Genomic DNA, 16,523 nt, shown 5'->3' with positions numbered 1-16,523 from the left:
CAGTATTAAATTTCAATTTAGGTGATTCCAGCATTTGGTTTCGTTTACAAAATGGAATGGGAAATGATAATTCCGATTGGTTAAAAAACAAGGGAATATTTGGCACTTTTTGTTTCCCGCCCAAGAGGGTGGTATTTAGATTCCTGGAATGGAGATGAAAAAACAACGTTGAATTTCCTCCCAACGGCACTTGACCAATTCCATGTGAAAATGACTAAAATGCCCCCATACAATAAAAAATATCTAAATATGCCAATTAGGTTAAAATGACCAGAATACCACTCCGTCATGAAATATGCCCGAAATACCCATATATCGAGTGAAAATGACCAAAATACCTCTAAGTCGTGGAAAATTACTAAAATACACTTAAGACATAAAAATGGTCAAAATACTCTCATAGAGGGTAAAATGACTAGAGTAGCCCCGTGTCATGGAAAATAATTGAAATGCCTCTGTATCGAGTAAAAGTGACCAAAATACCACATAGTAATAAATAAAATTGCTCCATGTTATAAAATTGATCAAAATACCCCATATCGTATAAAAATGACCCGAAGACTCCTGGGTCATGAAAAATGACCAAGATACCCCTACTAGTGGAAAATGACTAAAATACCCCGACATAAAAATGATCCAGATACCATGCATTAGGTAAATATGATCAGAATAACCTTGAGTCATGGAAACTGACAAAAATACTCTTGAGTCATGGAAAATGACTAAAATACCCCTATGACATAAATATGATCAAACTACCACCTATCGGGTAAAAATGACAAGAATACCATGGGTCGTGGAAAATGACTAAAATAACACTATGATATAAAATAATCAAAATACCTCATATCAGGTAAAAATGACCAACATACCACTAGTCATGAAAAATAACTAAAATACTCCCCATGACATAAAAATGATCAAAATACCACATATCGGGTAAAAACGACCAGACTGCCATTGTTATGGAAAATAACTTAAATACTCCTATATTAGGTTAAAATTAGAAAAATACCTTTGAGTCGTGAAAAAATGACTAAAATACCCTCATGTTATGAAATGATCAATATACACCATATCAGGTAAAAATCACCATAATACCATTAAGTCATGAAAAATTACCAAAATACCCCTAATTATGAAAAATGACTAAAATACTCCAATGACATAAAAAATTATCAAAATATTTATTAAAAATTTGATTCGATTCCGATGTTGGAGTGAATGGTACCAAACGCTAGAATCAGAATCATGATTGATTCGCAGTACTTACACAAACACTAGAATTGGAATCATTATTCCGTTTACAAGGGGGGATTGGAATTTGATTGGAATGTGAATCCGATACTCATTCACAATTCCCGCAATCCAAACCAACCCAAAGTATAATAAATTAACTACAATAACCTACGTGCTAATATGATAAGAAAGAAATGCCGAAATAAGACTTCTTAATAATAAGGGTTAACTCGGCATAAAGTCACGGGTTTGCTCCCTGTTGATGAGTGTTCGAATCCCGCCCCCGACTTACCTGATACACGTGGTGAGTGGGTCCTTGCGTGCATTCGTAGGGACTAGTCGTACTTCCGAAGGGGGTGGGGACATCCTACGTCATCAAAAAAAAAACTTGTCAGCGCTTCACCTGAAAAAGGCACTAGACTCCTATTGAAGAGGAAACCTGACGTTACTACTACCGTGTGGTTGTTGACTACAAATTGATTTAGAAAATTCACCTACCTATTGTATAAAAAAATTAACTGCAAGTTCCTACGTGCTAATATAATAAGAATGAAATTCCTAAATAAAGGACTTCCAAATAATTAATAAGAGGTAACTTGTGAAACCACTTAGTATGAGGTAACTTGTTAAAGCACTCGTGATTCCTAACTTCTTAATATTAATAAGCCAATGTAAGCAATCAAGACTTCAAGTGAATGCCATGCACAAATTATATCATCAAGAATGCATCTGGCGTGCCCGTTTGGGCGATCCATCAATGTGTACTCTACGCTTGTGTGTGCTGATATCCTGATATCTTAAGAGCATCAAAGATGTATATATGTTTAAGTGGAACTTATAGATGTATCAAAGATGTTCATATCCTGAGATCTTAAGAGCCCTATCTTCGCCATCCATGGCGGCATCCCCATTTTTCTCCGAGGACTTTCATCTCCATGAAGAAGATGAAGGAATAAGCAAAGAATTCAAGGAACTAATCTCCGCCTTCCAAAAAACGAAAGCGTGGTACCAATTTTTCTACCATTACCAAGGCTTCTGGTATCCTCCAGGGTACTTACAAGCAACAATTGCTTGCAATAAACACTTTGGAGCTCGTGACAGCGACATACTTGTGATCTCCACACCAAAATCTGGATCTGTTTGGTTAAAGGCCCTCACTTTCGCTATTGTGAACCGGACTCGTTACTCTCTCACTCACCACCCTTTGCTCAACACCAACCCCCATGAACTCGTCCCTTTCTTGGAGATTCAGGTCTATGCAGATGACAAGGTTCCTGATCTAACAAACATTCCCTCCCCAAGGCTCTTCGCAACTCACATCCCTTACATGTCCCTACCAGAATCGGTCATTAAATCAAATTGTCGGATTGTTTATTTGTGTAGGAATCCAGGAGATACCTTTGTTTCCTTGTGGCATTTCATGAACAGGTTGAGAGCCGAGAAGTTTCAACAACCACCTCTTTCTCTACTGGAGGCCTTTGAGATGTTTTACAATGGAGTCTCACCTTTTGGTCCCTTTTGGGATCATGTATTGGGGTATTGGAAGGAGAGCTTGGCAAGGCCTGAAAGGATCTTGTTCTTAAAGTACGAGGAAATCAAACAAGAACCCATTTTTTGTTTGAAGAGGTTGGCCAAGTTCTTGGGCTGTCCCTTCTCTTTGGAGGAAGAAAGAGAAGGGGTGGTAGAGGAAATATTGAAGCTATGCAGTTTTAAGAAATTGAGCGATCTAGAAGTTAACAAGACAGGGAAAACCATTATAAACATTGACAATAATATGTTCTTTAGGAGAGGGGAAGTGGGTGATTGGGCCAATAATCTCACACTTTCAATGATAGAACGTTTAAATCATGTCACGGACCAGAAGTTGCACGGTTCTGGTCTAACTTTCCAAGTATCACTCGAGAATTGAACCTACCATGCAGCTTTTACAGTTTCTTTTGGTTTTCCCTTGTGTTTTCATCCTTCTTCCATTTCCCACTCTTACTTAGCATGTCCCAGTTTGTTTTGCAATAAATGTCCCTGAATGTAGAATTAATTACACTACAAGGATTGAAAAGATGAAGGGTGCCCTTACAAAAAGCCATCTGCATGTACAAGGGCGCCCCCATTGGTCAAATTCCACAAAGTGCATTTATAGTTCCTTTATCTTTACTTTTGTACTAGTTAGAGACCCGTGTGATGCACGGGGCAAGGAAGAAAAGTGATTAAAAAATGCATTGAACCCTTCTTCTTTTTTTTAAAGAAGAAATACGAAACTTTAATTTAGTGCAACCTAAGAGAAAATGATAGATTCTAAAGAGAAATGGATCCTAATGGAAGAAAATAATCATTAAGGGTTGTGTTTAAGATACATTTAAGAAATTACACTATGTTTGATTTAAAATAGTAGTAACTTGTTATACAGAAATATTTATGCAGAAACTAAAATATATAGTACAAAAGATTTACTGTCCATAGGTATTCACTTTATATTAGTTTTTTTTTAGATATATACATTAGTTTAAATTAAAATTTATAATAAAAAAACTAAAATGAATTAAATATTATAATAAATATAAATTTTATTATAATATAAACTCTTATAAATTTTATAATAAGAGTTGTCGGGAGTTGAATGCGATGAATAGGTTTGGAAGTAATTTAGATCTAAAAACATTGATCAGAAAATAATGCTCTATAAGAGGAAAAGAATTTAACCAAAAACTAAATGATAAAAATACAAAGGAAAATAATTAGGACAAAACATTAAAAGAATTAGGTCCTTCAATCAAAAGATTTATTCTAACTGTAATCTATTTAAATAGTTAAATAGATTTAACTGTAATCTATTTAAATAGTTAAATAGATTTAACTATTTTATAGTTAAATTGGATGGTTCTATATGATGACCTTGGTTAAATCTTTTCACTCTATAGATTTGTAACTCATAACAAAACAGGGATTCAAAAAATTAACAATTCCCATATGCTGTAGTTCCATCACAAGAGATATGCATTCTGCACAGATGAGTAATGAAATAATAAACACAACAACAGAATTCATTTCCTATACCTTGAGATGAAAAAATTCCATTAACTGATGTCAGCCTTTCATGCAGATACATACAGAAAGAATGTTAAAAAAAAGTGACCTTATCCGTTGAATGCCCTAAAAACTACCCCCTACATCAGCAGGAGTCTGCCAAAGCAAATAAAATAAAATAAAATAAAATGGTCCCAATCCCTGATGATATGTCTAAGAATTTCTCCATTACTACCTGCTCTAGATACCTAGAAATAGTTGATGTTTTCTTTCAGTAGAAACCTTGAAAACTAAAACTGTAGCCCAGAAACTCTGAAACATGAAGGGAAAAAGAAGATGGGGATAGAGAGAATTAGTGCAGGATCCGACAATACCCATTGTTGTGCGCAAGTCCTTGAAGAGAGGGAGAAGTTTCTTCCCTAGATCTGCAAAATCTCTGATGGGGGAGAGTTGGAATGCTTTTCTCTATGAAGATCAAGGGGAAATTACAGGTTAGATGCTACTGTAAAATGCGTAAGAAGGAAACCATAAAAAGAGAAGATGAGACGATAGAAAAGGAGAACGGGATATTGGGGAGAGAGACCATACCCTGCCATGGTCTTCTTTTCTTGGGGAGAGAGTTTGGGTGAGATAAGACGAATATCTCTTGGAAAGATACGAACAGATCTTTCGGAAAGAAATTGGAAGAGACCTAGATTTACGTTTTCCAATTTGGAAAGAATAGAAATAGGGCGGCTGATTTTAAGGGATATAGGGCAGTTGGAATAGGAAGGGTTGTGAGATTAAGGTGTGTTGAATTAGGAAGGAATGGAACGTTTGGTAGGTCGCTCTGATAATAGATGCGAATTGAACGGTTTCTAATAAGAAAGGGTTGCGAGTTAAGATGCATAATTACTAATCCTTTATGGGGGTACTTAATAGTGCAGGATTTAAGCCGTTTCAGTATAATATTGAGAATTCAGAATTTTTAAAATTGCGGGATAGAGGAGGGGCTGCCACGTGGCACCACCACAGCATAGAGGATTTATTTATGAAGTTTTATATTGTAATTTATGGAGAAAAATAGTAATTACCGTTATGTGTAGAAAACGTTTTAGAAATCGGAATGCTAATTCGGTATTTAATTTTGGGAAGCTATGGGTGTGACACGTGGCACAACCTCAGCTTCCCACATTCAGCTTTACTAATATAGATAGATAGATTTGGGTGAGATAAGAAGAATATCTCTTGGAAAGATACGAACAAATCTTTCGAAAAGAAATTGGAAGAGACCTAGATTTACATTTTCCAATTTGGAAAGGATAGAAATAGGGCGGCTGATTTTAAGGGATATAGGGCCGTTGGAATAGGAAGGGTTGTGAGGTTAAGGTGTGTTGAATTAGGAAGGAATTGAACGTTTGGTAGGTCACTCTGATAATAAATGCGAATTGAACAGTTTCCTATAAGAAAGGGTTGCGAGATTAAGATGCGTAATTACTAATCCTTTATGGGGTACTTAATAGTGCAGGATTTAAGCCGTTACAGTATAATATTGACAATTCTGAAGGAAACAATGAAGGAAACATTAAAAACAAAACAACGTCCAATAAATGAAACGTATGAATCGACATTATGATATTCAATTTCATCCTCTCCATAAGGGTATCCCAATTTCATCATATCCAAAAAGTGTATCGCCCATTTATCTATTATCCAAAGAACACATTATAAAAATGATGATAAATATACAATATAATTATTGATGCGTATATAAATCTGTTTAAAATTTTGTAGGCAAGCCAAAAATCAATTTAAAAAAAAATTGGAAGAAAAGACAGAATTATCAAAAAATAAGAAAAGTAATTAAGTAAACAATTACAGAACAATAACAGAAATTAGGTAAATTGTTTTAAACATTATAGTTCTTTAAAGCAAAGCAAAGAAGCAATCGTTCTCTGTATTAGAATGTCCAATGGGATATTTTATATGGGTTAAAATCACAGCAATAGTTACTTATGACACAAAACTACACTGTATATAAAATTGTTAAAAAAATTAGAATGCCCAATGGGAATTGATACATTTACCCTTTTTTTTTGGGCTTCCGACAGCCCCTTTCCGGGGTATTTATGACTACTCTTTTACGATAGAGGGACTGTGCCAAGTTTTTTTTTTTAAAAAGGTGTAAATATCATTTCCTTAGAATGTTATGTCCACTATCAGTGTGTGTCTACAACTTATTCAGCCAAATTAGTCCTATTTTTGCCACCAATCTAAACTTATAAATAAATGAATCTGTAATCAAATCTAGAACGATCGAATAAATGTCATTTCTCGGATTCCACCTCAGATTCGAGCTTTCCTTGCTCTTTCCGTATCCAGTCAACAGAACGACCATTAAAGCTATTTTCGTGGAAAAAGGGCCCATTTTCTGTTTCTTTTCCAAATCCATAGCGCAACTTAACGTTTTCCGTTAGTTTCAAAGGTAAAAGAAAACCGTATGTGAATTTATCCTCGAAAAACGTTAGAGGGGCGGCGGGGATTTTATCCATTTAGGGGGGGAATATCACTGCCCAAAATTGGCATCTATTATTTTCTCTCTTCTTACATCATCGTGGTATATAAATGTGTAACAGAAGATGTTCATATCCTGAGATCTGAATAGTCCTATCATCACCATGGAAGCATCCTCTTTTTCCTCGAGGACTTTCATCTCCATGAAGAAGATGAAGGAACAGGCAAAGAATTCAAGGCACTAATCTCCTCCTTCCCAAAAACTAAAGCGTGGTACCAATTTTACTACTACCAATACCAAGGCTTCTGGTATCCTCCAAGGCATTTACAAGCAGCAATGGCTTGCAATAAACACTTCTTCGTTACTCAAGAAGATCGATGGGTTTGTTCACTGCAAATACCAAATTAATAATGGAAAAAGACATTGCCACCATGGAAGAGAATACTAAACAGTTTCTTTTGAAGGAAAATGAAAACTAGCAAAAGTTTTCTCCTAATTGATTTCCCCATATTTTTTTTCTTTTCAAATGAATTGATTTCCCCATATTTATAACCAAACCCTAAAAAAACTAACCTATGGCAAGTTGATACTAACTCTATCAAATCAAACAACATACACTTCAATTCTAGTAATTTAAGGCATTGCCTCTGTGTCTCACTGACCCCTTTTGTCATCGTGCCCTTGCTAACTTCAACTATCCTCTGGTTTCCCTCCTTGAGGTGTACCTCTATCAACTGTATCCGTGCCTCCACTCCCATGGCCCTCACAGTTGAAGTAACTCTTTATCTGCCACATGGCGTTCCTGAATATATCATCTAATGCCCAATAACTCCTAGGTTGTAATTGGGTGAAAGCACCCATACCCTGAGTCTTCTGTCATGGTTGTTGAGTGTTGAGGCATTTGCCATGGTGCAACACTCTATTGAGTAGTAATTTCTTCCTGTTGAGGTAGAATCTTGGCTGGGATTCTGTCTAGAACTAGTTGAAATGGTGGTGTTTAATAAGGATCCATCGAAAGTGCCTTGGCCATAGTCTTTTACAACTCTGGTGGATCAAAAGTAAGGTCAAAGCTCCTATGAAGCTTTTAGCGAACATGTGTTCACCTTTGGTACAACTAACTATACCTAAGTAAGGTGGGCTGTTTACCTTACGCAAGTCCTACTGATGCAAAGGTTTGCTCCACCTGGTTACTAATTGGTTTTCGAATGCTTTGGAAAGTAGGACTTGCATACTTTAGTCTTGGAATTGATGAGTTTACCTTCGTAAAAATCATATATGAATGGATTCAAATTCAGGAAATGTATATATATCAAACGTATGGTGAGCTAGCTTGCCCAATCACATGGGTCCCACATTTTGGGGAGTGATCCAAACCATTCATTTGCAAGGCCTTATCATAGATAGGGGGTGTACCAAAAATCAGCTCCATAGGATCATCCTAACCCCTCCATTTGTGGAGGACAAAAATGGGGCAGATTTGTGTCTGTCCATTTTTGTCCTCCACAAATGGAGGGGTTAGGATGATCCTATGGAGCTGATTTTTGGTACACCCCCCATCTATGTAAGGGACTTTCAAATGAATGCTTTGGATCATCCTAACAAAGTGGGCCCCCATGTGATTGGGCAAGCTAGCTCACCATAAGTTTGGTGAGCTTAACAGTTTCCTATATATATATATATATATATATATATATATATATATCCATTTTGACCTCCACAAATGGATGGGTTAGGATGATCCTATGGAGCTGATTTTTGGTACACACCCGATCTATGTAAGGGCGTTTCAAATGAATGCTTTGGATCATCCTAACAAAGTAGGCCCCAATGTGATTGGGCGCTTAAGCTCACCAACACTTTCCTCTCTCTCTCTCTCTCTCTCTCTCTCTCTCTATATATATATATATATATATATATATATATATATATATATCTACTATAATAAGCCGGGATGAAAAGAGAGAGTTTTTTCGATTTTTTTGAAAAATCCATGAGAATTACACCTCACATTTCTTGACTTTTTTGAACAAATGCCCCCATTCAACTCATATAATTGCAATCCTACCCCCTTCCTTTATGCTTTTAACAAAGGCACCCATTAGATCATATAATTTCAATCCTACCCCTCCTTTATGCTTTTAACAAAGGCACCCATTAGAGCCGTATAATTTCGATCTTACCCCCCCTCCTTTATGATTTTTTAATTAAAAAACTATAGGGTGATCTTGACCATCCGATTTAAGATAAGAGGAATGATGGAAACATCTATAGATTGGAGGGCTAGGATCGGCCTATGGAAATGATTTTTGGGGCACAACCTATTTATGTTGTGTTCCATCACATGGACGGTTTGGATCAACCTATCACGTGGTCCGTACCGTTCTTTGTCGGCTGGACGGTTTGGATCAACCTATCACGTGGTCCGTACCGTTCTTTGTCGACTGGACGGTTTGGATCAACCTATCACGTGGTCCGTACCGTTCTTTGTCGGCCCGTGCATCGCACGGGTTTTTTACTAGTATATATATATATATAGGAGAAGAGAAAAGAAGAGAATTTTTTGAAGTTTTGGAAAATTCCATGAGAATTACACATCACTTTTTTTGACTTTTTTTAACAAATGCACCAATTCAACTCACATATTTTCAATCATACCCCCTCCTTTACGCTTTTTAACAAATGCACCCATTAAAGCCACATAATTTCAATCTTACCCTCCTCCTTTATGGTTTTTTAATAAAAATCTACAGGGTGATCTTAACCGTCCGATTTAAGAAGAATTATGGAAACCTCTATAGATTAGATGGCTAGGATCAGCCTATGGAAAAGATTTTTGGGGCACAACCTATTTATGTTGTGTTCCATCACATGGACGGTTTGGATCAACCTATGATGTGGTCCATACAGTTCTTTGTCGGCCCGTGCATCTTTTTTTACTAGTATATATATATATATATATATATATATATATATATATATATATATATATATATAACCCGTGCGATGCACGGGCCGACAAAGAACTGTACGGACCACATCATAGGTTGATCCAAACCGTCCATGTGATGGAACACAACATCAATAGGTTGTGCCCGTAAAATCATTTCCATAGGCTAATCCTAGCCCTCCAATCTATAGAGGTTTCCATAATCTGTTGTTCGTCTGAAGGTGCCCGGAATTTGTAAATATTTTTACAGGTGTGCTAATTCGTAATATCCTCAAAAAATTAAGAAGGAAAAGTAGTTTTTTCGTAACTGTCATATTTTGATACCTCTTCTTTGTAGTTTTTTCCATAATTGTCATATCTAGGTACCCGTTGTCCATAATTTCCCTCCCAAACTTTACTACGTAATGATTATTATTGCTAGCTTGTTTCTTTACGTATTATTGCTAGCAACATTTCAAGAAATAGTATTTCCGTGCAGTTTTTCATCACATCTAATAAGACAAATACATACAATTGCAATGGATGGGCGAGACATAGCGTTAGGCGAAGGTGGCTAGCGAACATTCATACCTTTTTTACCCTCACATAGATAATATGTACAGATATGTGGGGAGGGCAAAAAAGGGTAAAAAGCATCCACATTGACGTGTTAATGAACAAAATTCTCTCCTTTTCTCTTCTGCTAAATATATATATATATATATATATATATATATATATATATATATATATATTGGCGGTGATGCTGGAATTGATCAATGGTTGCCATTTTTTAGTTGCTGTTGTTACAACTTTGGTATATATTTTTTTAAATGTCAGAATCCATCGGCCTAACCCCAGCTTTCCAATCAAAAACAAAAAAAATGGACATTTGGTCAAAAGGTACCACAAAATATCTGAAATAGTGAGATAGACCCCTTCAATTTCAAACTTGTGAAAGGGTACCATAGGGTACCATTTTGCTTTTTCTGACAAGACTTTTTACCGAAATACCCTTCACCCTCAAAATATACACGTTAAGCCATAAAAACAGGGAGAAAAAAGTGTTGCTTTCTTTTTCACACCTGGAAAATGGGGTGACCAAGAGATGAAATGGGGGTATCACACCTGGAAAATTTTGGGTTGATGTCTGTTGGGCCTGGGTTACCAGCACAAGGAAAATGGGGGTACCACATATGAAAATGGGGTGACCAAAAGATGAAATGAGGGTATCACACCTGAAAAATTTTGGGTTGGTGTCTGTTAGGCCTGTAAGGGGTTACCAGCACAAGAAAAATGGAGGTACCAAAAATGAAAATGGGGTGACCAATAGATGAAATGGGGGTATCACACCTGAAAATTTTTGGGAAAATTTTGAGCTTTTATATCATTTCATGGCTACAGTTTAAAGATAATTGGCAGGAAAAACTCCATTGGGCCTGTTGATATTTTGATTGCAGGTAGAAGAAATTCCATAAATGTTTGAAATTTGAGTGCATTGACTCCGAATTTATTTTATGCTTGTGAATCTGTGATCATGACTGTTTCATCCATTCCAACAGTTTCTGTATTCATCTTCTGTCATTAATGGAAGTGTAGACTTAATGTCATCCTCCAGGTCCCAAAATCACAAAAAATTGATTCAACATTATGTTGATGTTATTGACATTACAACTTTGGGTTTATACTCTTTTCTTGCTATAGGTTTATATTCTTTTCCATCTTTTTTTGTTTAGATGCTGAAGCTTTTGTGGTGGTTCTTTTCAGCAAAAATTAGCATATAATTTCAGCAAAAATTAGCAGTTGTAACTATTGTTGAAGATCCAAGAGTTAATTATGTTGGTTCCAAACAGGGGCAGGGCCAGGAATTTGCACAAGGAGGGCATACAATGTTGTTATAATAATAAATCAGAACTAAGAACACCCCCCACGTGCGCGTACACTCACGAGATATCATTTCCATTGGATGATCTGATCCCTCCAATCTATAGAAGAACTGTATATTATGGAAACCTATATAGATTGGAGGGTTGGGATCATTCTATGGAAGTGATTTTTGGGGCACAACCGATTTACATTGTCGCCCATCAAATGGACGGCTTTGATTATTTGTGGTCTAGGCCATGCATTCCTTTTGGCAAAATATTGAACTGTAGGGACTTGTACAATGTAAAATCTCAATGGATCCAATGGTTAGGAAAAAAGAATATTTATTTGTTTTAACTCTTCAGTTGCAAGCAATTGATCCAATGGTTAGGACTGCTCATAAAGATTTCTGGGCCATTGCAATCCATAATGAGGGTAGAGAAACAAATCTCGGAAGTCAAATACATGAAAAACATAATTCATGTGGAAAAGGATTTTAGATTGGATGTCAGAAAGTGAAATCCAAGAGTATGAAAACAACAATAAGATCTTCATGTACCTTTAGGCCATGTTTGGATACCTCATTTGGATTTGGATTTGAGTTTTGGATACAAAATACGAAAATTTTCCAGGTGTGATACCCCCATTTCATCTCTTGATCACCCAATTTTCATATGTGGTATCCTCATTTTCCTTGTGCTGGTAACCGCTTCCAGGCCCAATAGACATCAACCCAAAATTTTCCAGGTGTGATACCCCCATTTCATCTCTTGGTCACCCCATTTTCTAGGTGTGAAAAAGAAAACAACACTTTTTTCTCCCTGTTTTTATGGCTTAACATGTATATTTTGAGGATGAAAGGTATTTCAGTAAAAAACCTTGTCAGGAAAAGCAAAATGGTACCCTGTCCCTTTCACAAGTTTGAAATTGAAGGGGTCCATCTCACTATTTCATATATTTTGTGGTACCTTTTGACCAAATGTCCAAAAAAATAAAGTAGGTATCATTTTGGGATTTCCAAAGCCATTAATTATCAAATGCATTGATCCTGTGGGAGGGATCTCCCATGGGACATGGACTGTCCGGGTCACATGGTACGGCCCATCAAATCAACAGTCCTAATCACCAAACTCGTGTCATATATGCTGTTCATGTATTATTGTGAGTCAGGGCAACAGGCTCTTGCTATTGGTGGGTAATGGCACTCCTCTATTTTATGCATGGATTCCTACACGAGCTCTTTAAAACGTTGCAAAGAATGAGGGACGAGAAACCTTCCCTAACAAAAATGCATTCACTGGATTGCATTCTTTTGCTTTATATTGGACTTGTTACTGCAACTATATTATCTCTCTGCTCTTCACTCATGGAAAATTATAAAAGATATGCCCTTCTACATCAAATTGCATTATGAGAACTCCGAATATTTTGGGTCAATATTTAGTTTGAAGTGCCTATGAACAACGATCCCAGCCACAGCATGAAAATATGTCATATAGAAATGCACAAAAGTAAACTCTGAATATGAAATTCACTAATTAGAATTGGAGATGAATTCCTTTATTTCCATCATATTTTGTTCACTGGAATTTACTCCTCATCTCAAATAATTGGAATGATTGATTGTCATCTCATAAAATTTTCTTCTTCTTTTTTTAATTTATTATGTAGCTAAATCATGAATGTTGAATTTGCTGCTCTATTCACATGTTTTGTGAATTTTCAAGTGTTCTTCCCTCCTAATTCTTTTAACGAATGAAATCCCACTTTTTAATTATTATTTTTAATTGATCATTTTATGACTTTATTTTTTTCGCCCCCGTGCATCGCACGGGTTGTCCCTTTAGTGATTATATATTTTCATTTCCAACGCACCTCAACGAGGGAGCTCGTTAGCAACCGAACCGAACCGGAAAAAATAGTATATGCATGCGATTATGCGTGATTTAAAATCCGTCAAAAACCAAAAAAGTGGGAGTGTTAATATCATTCTTGAAGACACAAATTTGTTAAATTGTTAATATTTAATTCAAAACAAGGGGCTGCTGATATCATTATATGATCTCTTAATTTAGATTTATTAAAGACAAAAGAATTAAAGAAAGGAAAGAACTAAGAAACCCTAGTTTCTTACTTTCTTCATCTACTTTGTAAAGTTGCAATCCTTCTCACGCCTCACTGCTTCAGCGCCTCACTCGTCCATCAGATCGGCAAATCCGGTTGTCAACACGAAGAAGCCCAAAGGTACAGCCTTTTTTTTCACTTGGGACGTATCCCTGATTCCCTTCAACCTTGCTACTGTTCGTCTTCTTCCATAAGACAGCCATTTTGTTTTACTTGATATTCACACCCACACTTAGTTCCCTTCAAACTTGCTACTGTTTGTCTTCTTCCCTTAAACCTTGCTATTTAATGTTAACTCAATTTTTTTTAAACCAAATGGTTAATTCCAACATGTGGGTGTCAATATCAGTAGCCTTTAATAGGATTAAGTGTTAGTGTGACTGTATTTCAGGTTCACTTGGTTTAAAAACCCACTCATTTTTTTAACTGTTGCAAACCTAGAACCGAACCGAACCGATTAAATTCGGTTCTGGTTCAATTCGGTTCCAGGACCAATCGGTTCAGCTCTAGTTCCAGCAGTTGGGAACCGACATTAGGTGGCTCGGTTCTGGTTTTACCATGTTCAGCCCTCCCCACTGTTGGATAAAATCCCCCCTTAACGTTTTCGTTAGTTTCAAAGGTATATAAATGGGGGATTTTATCCATTTAGGGGGGGAATATCCCTGCCCAAAATTGGCATCTATTATTTTCTCTCTTCTTACATCATCGTGGTATATAAATGTGTAACAGAAGATGTTCATATCCTGAGATCTGAATAGTCCTATCATCACCATGGAAGCATCCTCTTTTTCCTCCAAGGACTCTCATCTCCATGAAGAAGACGAAGGAATAAGCAAAGAATTCAAGGAACTAATCTCCTCCTTCCCAAAAACTAAAGGGTGGTACCAATTTTACTACTACCAATACCAAGGCTTCTGGTATCCTCCAAGGCATTTACAAGCAGCAATGGCTTGCAATAAACACTTAGAAGCTCATAACAGCGATGTATTTGTGATCTCCACACCGAAATCTGGCACAGTTTGGTTGAAGGCCCTCACTTTTGCTATTGTGAACCGGACTCGTTACTCTCTCACTCACCACCCTTTGCTCAACACCAACCCCCATGACCTCGTCCCTTTCTTGGAGATTCAGGTCTATGCAGATGACAAGGTTCCTGATCTAACAAACATTCCCTCCCCAAGGCTCTTCGCAACTCACATACCTCACACCTCTCTACCAAAATCAGTCATTGAATCGAATTCTCGGATTGTTTAGTTGTTTAGGAATCCTAGAGATACCTTTGTTTCCTTGTGGCATTTCATAAACAGGTTGAGAGCCGAGATGTTTCAACAACCACCTCTTTCTCTATTGGATGCCTTTGAGATGTTTTGCAATGGAGTCTCATCGTTTGGTCCCTTTTGGGATCATGTATTGGGGTACTGGAAGGAGAGCTTGGCAAGGCCTGAAAGGATCTTGTTCTTAAAGTACGAGGAAATCAAACAAGAACCCATGTTTTATTTGAAGAGGTTGGCCAAGTTCTTGGGGTGTCCTTTCACTTTGGAGGAAGAAAGAGAAGGGGTGGTAGAGGAAATATTGAAGCTATGCAGTTTTAAGAAATTGAGCCATCTAGAAGTTCACAAGACAGGGAAAACCTTTATAAACGTTGAGAATAATTTGTTCTTTAGGATGGGGGGAAGTGGGCGATTGGGCCAATAATCTCACACTTTCAATGATAGAACGTTTAAATCATGTCACAGACCAGAAGTTGCACGGTTCTGGTCCCACTTTCCAAGTATCACTCGAGAATTGAACCTACCATGCAGCATTTAGGTTGTACAATTTCTTTTGGTTTTCCCTTGTGTTTTCATCCTTCTTCCATTTCCCACTTTTACTTACCATGTCCCAGTTTGTTTTGCAATAAATGTCCCTGAATGTAGAATTAATTACACTATGAGGATTGATAAAATGAAGGGTGCCCTTAACAAAAGCCATCTACAAGGGCGCCCCATTGGTTAAATTCCACAAAGAGCATTTATTGTTCCTTTATCTTTAGGGGAAAATTTTCCATGTGACGTCGGAAAAATAGGGAAATGTCCGATTGAAGTCACTCAATTTCAACATGTCCATTTGGTGTCAACGCCCATTTCCCGCCTGAAAAATGGACAAAAATGCCCCTTTGTTTATTTGTGTTGGAATCCAAGAGATACCTTTGTTTCCTTGTGGCATTTCATGAACAGGTTGAGAGCCGAGGTGTTTCAACAACCTCCTCTTCCTCTACTGGAGGCCTTTGAGATGTTTTGCAATGGAGTCTCATGGTCCCTTTTGGGATCATGTATTGGGGTACTGGAAGGAGAGCGCCTGAGAGGATATTGTTCTTAAAGTACAAGGAAATCAAACAAGACCCTGTATTTTATTTGAAGAGGTTGGCCAAGTTTTTGGGGTGTCCTTTCCCTTTGGAGGAAGAAAGAGATTGGGGTGGTGGAGGAAATATCAAAGCTATGCAGTTTTAAGAATTTGAGCAATCTAGAAGTTAACAAGATAGGAAAAACGTTTAAGAATGTTGAGAATGATATGGTCTTTAGGAGAGGGGAGGTGGGTGATTGGGCCAATCATCTCACACCTTCAATGATGCAGCATTTAGATAATGTCACAGAACAGAAGGTGGACGGTTCTGGTCTCACCTTCCGAGTATCATCTGAGAATTGAGCCTACCAGAATTTAGGATGTTCAATTTCTTTTGATTTTCCCTGGTGGTTTCTTTTCTTTTCTCATTTTCCACTCTTACTCAGTTCCTACTTGGATGTTGATGAGGCTGTATCTTGTTCTGTTTGTTTGTTTGTTTTGTAATAAATCTCGCTGAATGTAGAATTGAGT

General features: G+C 37.0%; 3 pseudogenes; all 3 read left to right on the top strand.

The window, feature by feature from the left end:
* Window positions 1-1,911: 1,911 nt before the first annotated feature.
* LOC143852985 (cytosolic sulfotransferase 15 pseudogene) lies at window positions 1,912-3,384 on the top strand (annotated as a pseudogene).
* A 10,971-nt stretch (window positions 3,385-14,355) lies between these two features.
* On the top strand, window positions 14,356-15,663 carry LOC143853525 (cytosolic sulfotransferase 15 pseudogene; annotated as a pseudogene).
* On the top strand, window positions 15,615-16,523 carry LOC143852314 (cytosolic sulfotransferase 15 pseudogene; annotated as a pseudogene).

This window comes from Tasmannia lanceolata, unplaced genomic scaffold, assembly GCF_043159265.1.
Source record: "Tasmannia lanceolata isolate RefF3 unplaced genomic scaffold, GAP_Taslan_0.1 ptg000019l, whole genome shotgun sequence".
NCBI classification, from domain to species: domain Eukaryota; kingdom Viridiplantae; phylum Streptophyta; class Magnoliopsida; order Canellales; family Winteraceae; genus Tasmannia; species Tasmannia lanceolata.
This window is presented reverse-complemented; position numbering and strand designations above follow the sequence as displayed.